This window comes from Rhinopithecus bieti, unplaced genomic scaffold (assembly GCF_001698545.2).
Source record: "Rhinopithecus bieti isolate Rb0 unplaced genomic scaffold, ASM169854v2 scaffold_40368, whole genome shotgun sequence".
In the NCBI taxonomy this organism is placed as follows: Eukaryota; Metazoa; Chordata; class Mammalia; order Primates; family Cercopithecidae; genus Rhinopithecus; species Rhinopithecus bieti.
Genome location: NW_016817546.1, coordinates 1,486,512 through 1,499,817, shown reverse-complemented (window position 1 = coordinate 1,499,817; position 13,306 = coordinate 1,486,512). Strand labels below are relative to the sequence as shown.

General features: G+C 46.2%; 1 long non-coding RNA gene across 1 annotated transcript in view; it reads left to right on the top strand.

Annotated features, from left to right (window-relative positions):
- Window positions 1-726: 726 nt before the first annotated feature.
- Window positions 727-13,306, top strand: part of LOC108517961 (uncharacterized) — a 21,301-nt gene continuing 8,721 nt past the window's right edge. Inside the window, exons 1-3 of the long non-coding RNA XR_001882257.1 lie at window positions 727-1,095; window positions 1,533-1,765; window positions 2,585-2,737. This is a non-coding gene — a long non-coding RNA (uncharacterized LOC108517961). The remainder of the gene's footprint in view (window positions 1,096-1,532; window positions 1,766-2,584; window positions 2,738-13,306) is intronic.

Below are 13,306 nucleotides of genomic sequence, written 5' to 3'. Positions count from 1 at the left end.
TGCAGAGACAGGGTTTCCCTGAACTCCTCTCATCTGCCCAAAGGCAGAGCCTCCAAAAGGACATCAGTTGTGCTAAGTCCCCTCCCCAGGAGTCAGTGAAGGCTGCCTTAACATCCAGACAAACTGTCACAGACCCTCATGTCTCCCATCTAGTCTTCCAAAGGCCAGCTTTCTTTCCTAAAAATCATTTCGTCTCCTCGCAGTAGCCGACATCTCCTCTCCCTTTTCTCTCTTAAGATGGCATCACTTTTTTGTAATATTCAGCTTTTTTCTTCCTATGATACCCCCTGTGCACATATTAAAAATTAATAAATTTGTATACCCTTTTTCCTGTTAAATCTGTATTGTCAGTGTATCTCCTAGACCCAGCTATCGAACCTGGAGGATAAAGTCTTTCTTCCCCGACTCTATTTCAAGGCAATAAAAAAGTTAAAAATGCCTTAAAAGACATTATTTTACTCTATGACTTGGGTTATTAGAAGACGTTAAGCCAGGGAGGTTCTACTCTGTTTTTCAGCGGTGGAGCTGGTACTAGAATTCACACCCTGGTTTCCATCCCAGCTGGGCCATTCCACAAATGGAACTTTAAACAAATACTCACTTCTAGAAGTAGAAGCTGGGTTGGGGTCTGGTCTTAAAGGATGAATCTGAAATGGCGGAGGAGAGCCTGGCGAAGCCCTCTGGCCTCCTTCCCAACGGGTCCCAGCTGTTTACCACGTCCCTAACTTGTATTTGGCTACTAAGGAATCAAATCTGTCTGTCCAGTTTTTTATCTTGATCATCCATAGTGTTCTATAGACCACATAGAAAGATGGTTACAACGTTCAGCACCTCTTGCTAAACATCCTGTCCTGGAGGCACATGGAGAAGGTCGACAAAGGCTCATTCCTCTGAAACATTTCATGCAAAACGAATTTGGTTGAAACCCAAGATTGTGATCTGGAGTCTTTAGCAACTGTGCTAATTTCCTACCTTGAGCATTTCATTTTTGAGCAACTAGAATAACAACTGGTCTTCTTTAGTCTTGACCAAAGGGGGATAAGGGAACCAAAAATCCTTCGCTCCTCATTTCCTGTTAGATTGTGAAACGAAAAGGTAAACATTTAACGGAATGTGGCAGCTCAGAACAATTACCCCTATTGTGGTGTGAACACTAATTTCTATTCCTTTTTACACAAACTCCTTCCGGTAGAGAAACTGAACAAAAGAACGTGCCAGCCCAGCCGTGGGCTCCTCAGGTCGTGCAGATTGGGAAGTGAGAAACACCGGCAGAGATTTGCTTTGGGAAAGTTTGTAGACATTTTCAAAGTCAAGGGTGAAGTGTCCTTGGTTTACTCAGAATGGTTTTCTTTAAAGGAAATCACTGTTACAACTTCAGAAGCCCCGAAATGCCTGTGTAGTTATGAGAAGGGATGAAAGCTTCGCATAGCTTCATAACCTTGTTATTAAGAGACTGGAACTTGGTGAATGGCTGGGTGCTTGACCCTTTGTTCAGTAGCCCTGGCAAGAGCTCTCATTTTCTTCCTTTTTAGGTTTCCCCACTGCGAGCCCTTCGAGAACAATGTCATGTTGATCGATGGCAGTGACTCACGCCAGACCTTTCCATGCCTCCTCTGCAAGGACTCAGGAGAGTCGAGAGCAAAACCATGCCATAGTTCCAAGAAGGAGGGCAAAGAGCTTTAGCTATGCTGAAGAACAGGCAGATCACGCGGCTACAGCATTGGTCTTTACCTTTTAACTGCTTGATTCGAAACATTCCAGCCAGGTATGGTGTGAGCCACGGTAATCTCAGCACTTTGGGAGGCCAAGGCGGGTGGATCACTTGATCTCAGGAGTTCGAAACCAGCCTGGGCAACCTGGCAAAACCCCATCTATACAAAAAAATACAAAAATTAGCCAGGCGTGGTGTGTGTGCCTGTGGTTCCAGCTACTCGGCAGGCTGCGGCTGGAGGGCCACTTGAGCCCAGGAAGTGGAGGTTGCAGTGAGCTAAGATTGTGCCACTGCACTCCAGCCTGGGTGATAGAGCCAGACATTGGCTCCAAAAAAAAAAAAAAAAAAAAAAAAAAAAAAAAAAAAAAAAAAAAAAAAAAAGAAGAAGAAGAAGAAGAAGAAGAATGGTTCAGCAAATGCTTACGGAGGAGTTACCATGTCCCAGAAATTGCCTCCACCTCCAGGAAGACAGTGGTGAGCAAGTCAGACAATACCTCTAATCTCATTGAATTTATAAGTAAATGGGCCGTTACAATTACCAAATCAGAAGTGCTGTGATGAGCAAATAGAGGTTCATGGGAAACTCCTAAGAAGGGCTTCTGAGCTGGACTTGGGGGTCAGGAAAGGCAGAATGCGGGGGCTGACTCATCCAGACCGGGGTGGGGTGGAGGGGGGTGCCTCTCACTTACTGTCTGTCTCCTTCTAGACTGACTTCTCTGTCATCATGAATGCACCCCTTTAAGAGGTACTTTTAAGAGAAAATAATAGGATGCCTTATTTATTTAAATGTTTGTTACATTTTTACTAACAACCACATACCTACAGGAAAGTCACAAGTAAACCTCAAAAACTTTTTTCTCTGGGGCATTGAAGAGTCCGTTGCCAGCCAGAAGGCCCACTGAGCCTGAGCACTGCAGCGTGTGCCTCCTACAGATAAGGACGTCCTCCTGCATAACTGTCCCAGGAAAGGGGTCCCGATCCAGACCCCGAGAGAGTTCTTGGATCTCGCACAAGAAAGAATTCAGGGTGAGTCTGTAAAGTGAAAACCAGTTGATTAAGTAAGCAAAGGAATAAAAGAATGGCTCCTCCATGGACACAGCAGCCCTGAGGGCTGCTGGTTGCCTGTTTTTCTGGTTATTTCTTGATGATATGCTCAACAAGGGGTGGATTATTCATGCCTCCCCCTTGTAGACCATAGAGGGTAACTTCCTGATGCTGCCACGGCATTTGCAAACTGTCATGGCGCTGGTGGGAGTGAAGCAGTGAGGATGACAGCGGTCACTCTCGACACCATCTTGGTTTTTGGTGGATTTTAGCCGGCTTCTTTACTGCAACCTGCTTTTTTCAGCAATGTCTTTACGACCTGTATCTTGTGCCAACCTCCTATCTCGTCCTGTGACTTAGAATGCCATAATCATCTGGGAATGCAGCCCAGTGCGTCTCCGCCTTATTTTACTCAGCTCCTATTTAAGATGGAGTCGCTCTGGTTCAAACGGCTCTGATATAACTGCTGCACAACCATTGACGTGGGGAAGGTAGCACAGGCTCATTGCCACCATTGAACCCTCAGACCCCACCCAAGCGTTGCCAATTGTTCCAATAATGTCCTTTATGGTGAAAGGACCAGATCCATGGTCACACTTTGCATTGAGTTGTCACGTCTTCTTCTTTAGTCTTCCCTTGACCTATATCACCTTGCCACTTTTGTAGGTAATAGTGTAACAGTCCAGTGGGTTCACCTTGCCCGCTGCGTAGACGGAGGTGATTTATCACAACAGGGGAATTGCAATGGAGAAAGAGTGATTCACACAGAGTCGACTGTGTAAGAGACCGGAGTTTTATTAATATTCAAATCAGTCTCCCTGAGCGTTTGGCGATTAGAGTTTTTAAAGATCATTTGGTGGGTAGGGGCTTGGGAAGTGGGGAGTGCAATGGAGATGGAATCATAGGGGGTTGCAGTGAGTTTTTCTTGCTGTTTTCTGTTCCTGGGTGGGATGGCAGAACTGGTTAAGCCAGATTACCAGTCGGGGTGGTGTTAGCTGATCCACTGAGCGCAGGGTCAGCAAAATATCTCAAGCACTGACCTTAGGTTTTACAATAGTGATGTTATCGCCAGAAGCAATTTGGGGAGGTTCAGACTCTTAGAGTCAGAGGCTGCATGACCCCTAAACTGTAATCTCTTGTTTTGTTGGCGGTGGTGGTGTTTGTTTTTTTTTGAGACAGAGTTTCACTCTTGTCGCCCAGGCTGGAGTACAACGGTGCATCTTGGCTCACCACAACCTCCATCTCCCAGGTTCAAGTGATTCTCCTGCCTCAGCTTCCCAAGTAGCTGGGATGACAGGCATGTGCCACCACGCCCAGCTAATTCTGTATTGTTAGTAGAGATGGGGTTTCTCCGTGTTGGTCAGGCTGGTCTTGAACTCCTGACCTCAGGTGATCTGCCTGCCTCAGCCTCCCAAAGTGCTGGGATTACAGGCGTGAACCACTGTGCCTGGCCAGTAATTTTTAAACTTGTAGCTAATTTGTTAGTCCTGCAAAGGCAGAGTGGTCCCAGGCAAGAAGGGGGTCTTTTGGGAAAGGGGTTTTATCAATTTTGTTTCAGAGTCAAACCATGAACTGAATTCCTTCCCAAAGTTAGTTTAGCCTCTGCCTAGGGATGAACAAGGACAGCTTGAAGGTTAGAAGCAAGATGGAATCAGTCAGGTCTGATCTCTTCCACTGCCATAGTTTCCTGAGTTATAATTTTGCAAAGGTGGTTTCAATAGGACACTTGCTTTGTAGCCTGCACTTTGGGGTTCATTTCTCTGATGTGCCCTTGCAGTTTGGGCCAAGTAATGCATCTTTAGCGGGAACAGCTCAGGAGTAGTGCAGTCTTACTGTATTACAACACATGCGGTGACATTTGTTGGCTCGGCTTCTACACTGTAAAGTTGCTCTTTTTCCCTCTGAATGAATATGTAACTTGAGGGAGATATTAAAAAAAAAACACCCCTTTCCTCATCAAACTCTGAATGTGTTCAGTATGGATTCATGGCTTTCTATTGTATCCACTGTTATAATCTGTTGCCATCTTTATTTTAATGCTCAAATTCTCCCATATTCAGTGACCACTTCAAGCTGACTTCTGTATCCTTTTGACACATCTCAGTCATTCTTTGAGTACTTCCTTTTCTGCTGAGATGGGTACATGTTCTAGGCTCACCCTGTGCTTCCCCTGTCTAGTCTGGAATCAGCCGTTTCTCAAAGGAACTCTTGGTGGAGAATGGTGTTTAGAAACCAAGATCTGGACAGCAGGTGTGCTCATTGTGACTGAGCTATTGCCGCTCCCAATCCTTTAGGTAGCCAGAACAACAACAACAAAATTAACTGTGGACATGAAAACATGTATGTTTGGCCAGGCATGGTGGCTCACCCCTGTAATCCCAGCACTTTGGGAGGTTGAGGCGTGTGCATCACCTCAGGTCAGGAGTTCGAGACCAGGCTGGCCAACATGGTGAAACCTTGCCTCTACTAAAAATACAAAAAATTAGCTGGATGGGTAGTGCGTGCCTGTAATCCCAGCTACTTGGGAGGCTGAGGCAGGAGAATTGCTTGAACCTGGGAGGTGGAGGTTGCAGTGAACCAAGATTGTGCCACTGCACTCCAGCCTGGGTGATGGAGTGAGACTCTGTCTCCAAAAAAAAAAAAAGTGTTTATTTCTGTATGTTTTTACTCACACCAATACCTTCAATTCCAGCCCATTACCACAGGGTTTATTCTACTTTTCTTTCTTTTCATATTCGTATCTCCTTTCTCTGGCAGTGAGACCCTGGCTCACATTATTCTAAGTATACTGACTTATTTGACTAATCCCCTGTAGACGACCAGTCTCTGCCCCCTTCACCCCCACCACATGTGGATGCCCTCCTCACCCTGCTTGGCCCTGTGCTGAGTCTTCAACATGCACAAAGGTTCTCCTGACCCCACTTGGGCTCTGATCCTCCACACCAGACCATCCCTTCACACGGGCTCCCTCCTCCCGCATTTGGGCTCCAAGTCCCCATGCTGAGCTGCACCTTACCTTGCTTGAACTCTGACATGCCATGCCAGGTCTTGGCCTTGTGAGGACACCTTTCTCACCTTATGCTGGAGCTCCCTGGCACAGACTGCCTTGCACTGTGCTGGGCTTTGCCTGCTGCCTGGACGTGCTCCTCACCCTGCCTGGGCCCTGAAATCCCACTGCAGGCCATCCTCACACATGGATGCCTTTCCTACCCTACTTGGGCCCCCACTCCCATGCTGACTGCCTCTCCCCCATTGTATTAATCCATTTTCATGCTGCTGATAAAGACATAACTGAGGTCAGGTAAGGTGACTGACACCTGCAATCCCAGCACTTTGGGAGGCTGAGGTGGGCAGATCATGAGGTCGGGAGTTCGAGACCAGCCTGGCCAACGTAGTGAAACGCTGACTCTACTAAAAATACAAAAATTAGCTGGGCATGGTGGCAGGCGCCTGTAATCCCAGCTACTCAGGAGGTTGAGGCAGGAGAATTGCTTGAACTTGGGAGGTGGAGGTTGTAATGAGCTGAGATTGCACCACTGTACTCCAGCCTGGGTGACAAGAGTGAGACTTCGTCTCAAAAAAAAAAAAAAACCATACCTGAGACTGAGCAATTTACAAAAGAAAGCGGTTTAATGGACTTAGAGTTCCATGTGGCTAGGGGGACCTCACAACCATGGTGGAATGTGAAAGGCATGTCTCATATGGTGACAGACAAGAGAAGAGAGCTTGTGCAGGGAAACTCCCCTTCATAAACCAGATCTTGCGAGACTTATTCACTGCCATGAGAACAGCACAGGAAAGACCTGCCCTCGTGATTCACTTACCTCCCACCAGGTCCCTCCCACGACACGTGGGAATTCAAGATGAGATTTGGGTGGGGACACAGCCAACCCATATCACCCATGCCTGGATGCCCTTCTCATGCTTGGCCTCTGTCATCTGCACCAGGCCTTCCACTGCCCATCTGTCTTACCCACCAGGATTCTGACTCTCCACGCTAGGCCACCTCTCTTCTCCAACACTGCTATGGATTGAATGTTTATGTTCTCCCCAAATTCACATGTTGCAATCCCAGTCTCCAATGCAATAGTATTAGGAGGTGCAGGCCTTTGGGAGGTGATTTGGTCATGAAGGTGGAGCCCTCACAGCTGGGATGAGTGCCCTTCTACAAGAGGCTCCAGTAAGCTCCCTTGCCCCTTCCACCATGTGGGGACACAGCGAGAAGTCATTGACTATGAACCAGGAAGCTGGCCCTTGCCAGACACTGAATCTGCACTTTGATCTTGGACTTGCAGCCTCCTGAAATGTGAGAAATAAATGTCTATTGTTTATAAGGCACCCAGTCCATGGTATTTTTGTTAAAGCAACCTAAATGGACTAAGACACCTACCTTGCTCTACCAACCCTTCATGATGTTAGGACTGAATTGTTCAGGAAGGAACAAAAAGGGAAGGGAAAGAGAAAGGGAAAGAGAAAGGAAACAAGAGGAAGAAGAACATGAAGACGAGAGGGAAACAATTTGCTTTTTTTTAGCTTCCCTTTTTTGTTATACCTTCGAAGTCCCCTATGATCTGTCATCATATCAGACCTCATGTTACACTGCACAGGCGCCCCCAGCTTAGCCACCTTCCCCATCCCTCTCTTCTGTTCACACCTCCACTCCTCCATCTCCCTCCTTCCTCAGATCCAATGATCCATCCTTCTTGGTTTCAGCCCTCTTGGAATCGGCTCCAGAGTGTGCAGGTCTGGACTTCCCAGTTTGTCAGCCTCACTGAGAACCAGTTATCTGAAAAGAATGAGGAATTTTAACTTCTCTCTAGAGGATGGTGAAGACACAGGACACGTGATACCTCAGATGTAATACCCGGTGATTATGAGAATGTTTCTCTGCAAGGGCAAATAGAGATAAACATGTCCTTTTAAGGTTTTGACCAGTTTGTAAAATGATAACTAGCATTAGTATTTATCTTTTTTTTTTTTTTTTTTTTTTTTTTTTTTTTTTTTTTAGGCAGGATCTCCCTCTGTCACCCAGGCTGGAGTACAGTACTATAATCATAGCTCACTGAAGCCTTGGACCCCTGGGCTCAAGCAATCCCCAAGGTTCCTGCCCCAGCCTTCCAAGTAGCTGAGACCACACCTGGTTAATTTTTATTTTGAATTTTTTTATAGAGAAGGGGTCTTGCTATGTTGCCCAGGCTAATCCCAAACTGTCCTCAAGCAATCCTCTGTCCTCGGCTTCTCAATGTGCTGGGAATACAGGTGTGAGCCACTGTGCCCAGTCTAGTATTTCTCTTTGATTTGGATCATTTTCATTTCAATAAGTATAGATATTCATTACTTCAGTATTATATCGATTCAACATTCCTAAAACTAATTAAGAATGTTGGAAAAAATACAACTAAATTAATACTAAGACTCATTACAGACTTTACTTTTTATTTTTATTTTATTTTATTTTTGAGACAGTCTGTTGCCCAGGGTGGAGTGCAGTGGTGCGATCTTGGCTCACTTCAACCTCTGCCTCCTGAGTTCAAGCAATTCTCATGCCTCAGCCTCCTGAGTAGCTGGGATTACAGGTGCCCACCACCGTGCCCAGCTAATTTTTGTTATTTTAGTAGAGTCAGGGTTTCACCATGTTGGTCAGGCTCGAACTCCTGACCTCAGGTGATCCACCCGCCTCAGCCTACCAAAGTGTTGGGATTACAGGCATGAGCCACCACGCCTGGCCTATTAGAGACTTTAAAAGTAGAAATATACCTCCAGATTTCTATCAGCGTTTCAAAAGGAAGCTTGAATCAATACTGTTTGCTTCCACTAGAATTAATTCATAAACAAAACCAAAAACCCTCAAAACAAATTGAGTCTGTAATTTATTTCAGTTGAAATTTTGATTTTACATTACATTGGCCAGGCGTGGTGGCTCACACCTGTAATCCCAGCACTTTGGGAGGCCGAGGTGGGTGGATCACCTGAGGAGTTCGAGACCAGCCTGGCCAACATGGCAAAACACCATCTCTACTATAAATACAAAAATTAGCTGGGTATGGTGGTGCGCACCTGTAATCGCAGCTACTCGGGAGGCTGAGGCAGGAGAATCGCTTGAATCCAGGAGGCAGAGGTTGCAGTGAGCCGAGACTGCACCACTGCACTCCAGCCTGGGCAACAGAAGGAGACTTTGTCTTAAAAAAACAGAAAAAAAAATTACATTTATCCACCACTCACATGTTCAGTTGAGAAATGTTATGTATAGAAGCAAGACCAGGACAACCACAGAAAGTTCTAACACAAATGTGTTAGTCCGTTCTCACAATGCTATAAAGAAACCCCTGAGACTGGGTAATTTATAATAAAAAGAGGTTTAATTGGCTCACGGTTCCACAGGCTGTGCAGGAAGCATAGCTGGGGGGGCCTCAGGAAACTTACAATCATGGCAGTAGGCAAAGGGGAAGCAGCACATCTTACATTCTTACATGGCTGGAGCACCAGGAAGAGGGATCGGGGAGGTGCTCCCCACTTTTTTTTTTTGAGATGGAGTCTTGCTGTGTCAACCAGGCTGGAGTGCAGTGGTGCGATCTTAGCTCACTGCAACCTCTGCCTCCCGGGTCCTAGCGATTCTCCTGTCTCAGCTTCCTGAGTAGCTGGGATTACAGGCAGGCGCTACCACACCCAGCAAATTTTTGTATTTTTAGTAAAGACGGGGTTTTACCACGTTGGCCAGGCTGGTCTAAAGCTCTTAACCTCAGGTGATCCACCCGCCTCGGCCTCCCACAGTGCTGGGATTACAGGCGTGAGCCGCCGCGCCTGGCCTATTTTGTATTTTTAGAGACAAGTTCTCACTCTGTCTCCCAGGTTGGAGCACAGTGGCACGATCATGGTTCACTACAGCTTCCATGACCCTGGGCTCAAGTAATCCTCCTGTCTCAGCCTCCAGAGTAGCTAGGACTAAAGGCACACCACTGCCTTGGCTAATTTTTAAATTTTTTGTAGAGACTCAAAATATTGGGTCTCATTATGTTGCCCAGGGTGGTCTTGAACTCCTGAATTCAAGCCATCCTCTTGCCTCCGCCTCCCAAATTAGTAGGATTACAGGTGTCAGCCCCGACTCAAGGCCAATTGGTATTTTAGCATTTATTTCAGTATCAAAATTCCGCTTTAAAAAAACATCAGCATAGGCTGGGCGTGGTGGTTCATCCCAGTAAAACAGCACTTTGGGAGGTTGAGGCGGGCAGATTGCTTGAGCTCAGGAGTTCAAGACCAGCTTGGGCAACATGGCAAAACCCCGTCTCTACAAAAAAATAGAGAAAATTAGCCATGCATGGTGGTGTGCTCCTATAATCCCAGCTACTCAGGAGACTGAGACAGGAGGATCATTTGAAGCCGGGAGGTCGGGGCTTCAGTGAGCTGAGATTGTGTCTCTGCACTCCAACCTGGGTCACAAAGCAAGACCCTCTCTCTCAAAAAAAAGAAAAAAAAAAAAAGGTATTTTGGCTAGGTGCGTGGCTCACCCCTGTAATCCCAGAACTTTGGGAGGCTGAGGTGGGCGAATCACTTGAGGCCAGGAGTTCAAGACCAGCCTGGCCAACATGGTGAAACCCCATCTCTACTAAAAATACAAAAATTAGGCCGGGCTGGGTGGCTCAATCCCACCACTTTGGGAGGCTGAAGTGGGCAGATCACTTGAGGTCAGGAGTTCAAGATCAGCCTGGCCAATGTGGTAAAACCCTGTCTCTACTAAAAATACAAAAATTAACCAGGCGTGGTGGCGCATGCCTGTAATCCCAGCTACTCGGGAGGCTGAGACAGGAGAATTGCTTGAACCCAGGAGGCGGAGGTTGCAGTGAGCCAAGATCGTGCCACTACACTCCAGCCTGGGTGACAAAGCAAGATCCTGTAAAAAAAAAAAAAAAAAAAAAAGGGACATTTTATTGAAAACTTTTCAAAGTCATGACATGGAGACTAGAAAGATCAAAAGTAAACATATCCCAGAGCATCTCTTGGAGCTTCTCTTGGCTTAGCTGTTTCCTTTATCTCCAGGGCCTGACTGAGCAGCTCTGTGACCCTTAAAACACACAGAGTGGTTCCACTGTCCCCCCTTGAGTGAGGGGCTTTGGTTTTGGGGTTGGGGGCAAGAGGATTTGGTAGGGAATAGCAGGAGGAAAGTGATGATGAGGGCTGGCAGGGCTTGGGATAGGAGTGGGGAAACGGATTGAGGAGAGAGCCAGAAATCTAAGCCAATTGCCCACTGTAGTCTAAAAGAATGGTGCTACACTCATGAACACACTACTGTTTTTTCATTGTTGTTATTGTTTTTTGAGACAGAGTCTTGCTGTATCACCCAGGCTGGAGTGCAGTGGTGCAATCTTAGCTTACTGTAAACTCTTGCCTCCCGGGTTCAAGCGATTCTCGTGCCTCAGCCTCCTGAGTAGCTGGGATTACAGGTGTGAGCCACCATGCCGAGCTAATTTTTGTATTTTTAGTAGAGATGGAATTTCACCATGTTGGCCAGGCTGGTCTTGAACTCAAGTGATCTGCCCACCTCGGCCTCCCAAAGTGTTAGGATTACAGGCGTAGCCACTGTGCCTGGCCCACACTGCTGTTTTGACACATGAAAATATGATGGTATCAAAGGAGCACGAGGAAATGACCAGGGTGAGGGTAGGTTCACTGACTTGATCGTGGCAAATAGTTTTAGGGGTGAATTCCTATGTCAAAAGTATCTACTCACCATTAAGTGTTTATTTTATGTTTGTTTTATTTGATGTCTCAATAAAGCTGTTTATAAAAAGTACTAAGGTATACAAGAATGCTAAAGCCAGTATTGCAGTTGCTAAAATGTGTCAAAATATAAACAGGTCACCTGACACTGGGCTTTCTGTTGGGCATGGGGAGGGCCTGGGTTAGTAATTTATCTGTAGGTCATGGGTGGCCTCAAGGATCTGAACAGCCTCAGGTGAAATATTTTAATGGGGTCTGGCAATTAGCCCAGAGGTCCCCATTTTGTGCACTTAACCCTTGAATGCAGGTGTCAGGGAGGGAAAACGTTGCCTCTACCCTCTTATGTTATATGATTAGGGGCCTGCGAATTAAACTACTTCAAGACAGGCCTGGCACAGTGGCTCACACCTGTAATCCTAGCATTTTGGGAGGCTGAGGTAGGAGGATCATTTGAGCCTAGGAGTTCGAGACCAGCCTGGGCAACATGGTAAGACCCCATCTCTACAAAATATACAAAAATTAGCCAGGTGTGGTGGCACACGCCTGCAGTCCCAGCTACTCGGAAGGCTGAGGTGGGGGGACAGCTTGAGCTTAAGAGGCGGACGTTGCAATGAGCCAAGATCGAAGCACTGCACTCTGTCTGGATGACAGAGCAAGACCCTGTCTCAAAAAATGAAATAAAATAAAATAGCAAAAAACAGGTTAACAGGAGACAAGGTACACAATTTTTATAAACATTTACATGCATAAGAGTTAAAAAAAGTGATACTCAAAGAAGTAGTAGGAATTTATACCATTTTAACAAAGAAAGGCAGGTTTGAGCTTGGAGAGACAAGGAATCATAGGAAAGTGACTAAGAAGCATATGGGGATGAATGGGAAGTCAGGGGTTATTTTAGTAAGGGTCTGTTCATGCAGACTCGTCTCGGGGTCAGCCACCTCTGGGGATGAGTGCTCTTCTCATCCTCTGATGGGGGTGGAGGGACACCTTTACAGGGGAAATTTATGCCCGGCTTTCAGGCAGTGAGGGGGAGGACAGAGAACTCTACTTGCTTGTCGATTCTTGAGTGCTTCCAGCTCAGAATAATCCTTATGCCAAATACATCTTTGGGGTGGCATATTCTTTTAAATTTTTTTAATTTTTAATATTTATTATATAGAGATGAGATCTCAATGTGTTGCCCAGGCTGGTCTTGAACTCCTGGACTCAAGTGATCTGCCCACCTCGGCCTCCCAAAGTGCTCGGATTACAGGTTGGAGCCACTGCACCCGGCGTGGGGGTGGCATATTCTGATCCCCTTCTCAGGGAAAACCATCAGCAACTGAACATTACAGAGGCCTCTGTGTCTCTACTGCCCTCTCCCCTCCACCCCCTGCCATTTTATTGGACTTGACTGTGGGACAGGAGGTGTGGGAACCTGGGCCAGTCTGCCTTGAGGGTGACTGAGCTGGCATCTCCTCTAGGGTTTGGCATTTCAAATGTCTCCTCTTCTAAGCCCTGGAGTCTCCTTCCTCCTCCCTCTCTCTTGCCTTGGGCACCCGCACCTCCCCACATATCATCTGCTTTTCTGACTTCCTCCCTCTGTTCTCCTCAGACTGGGCGCTAGGATCAGCTTTTGCATCTTTTAAAAACCATATGTAGTATTTTCCGTCAAAGTTTGTTTCTCTAACAGGTTCACAGTTTTTCTGATTTACTAACTACACACTTTTTTGAACACCGATCATTTATTTTTTCCAATACAAAATATTTTCTTCTGCTTAATATTTTCCATAGAATATCGCCCTACTTTAAAAAACTTTTAAAAAACCTCTTAAAAAAAAAAAAAAAAAAAAAAAA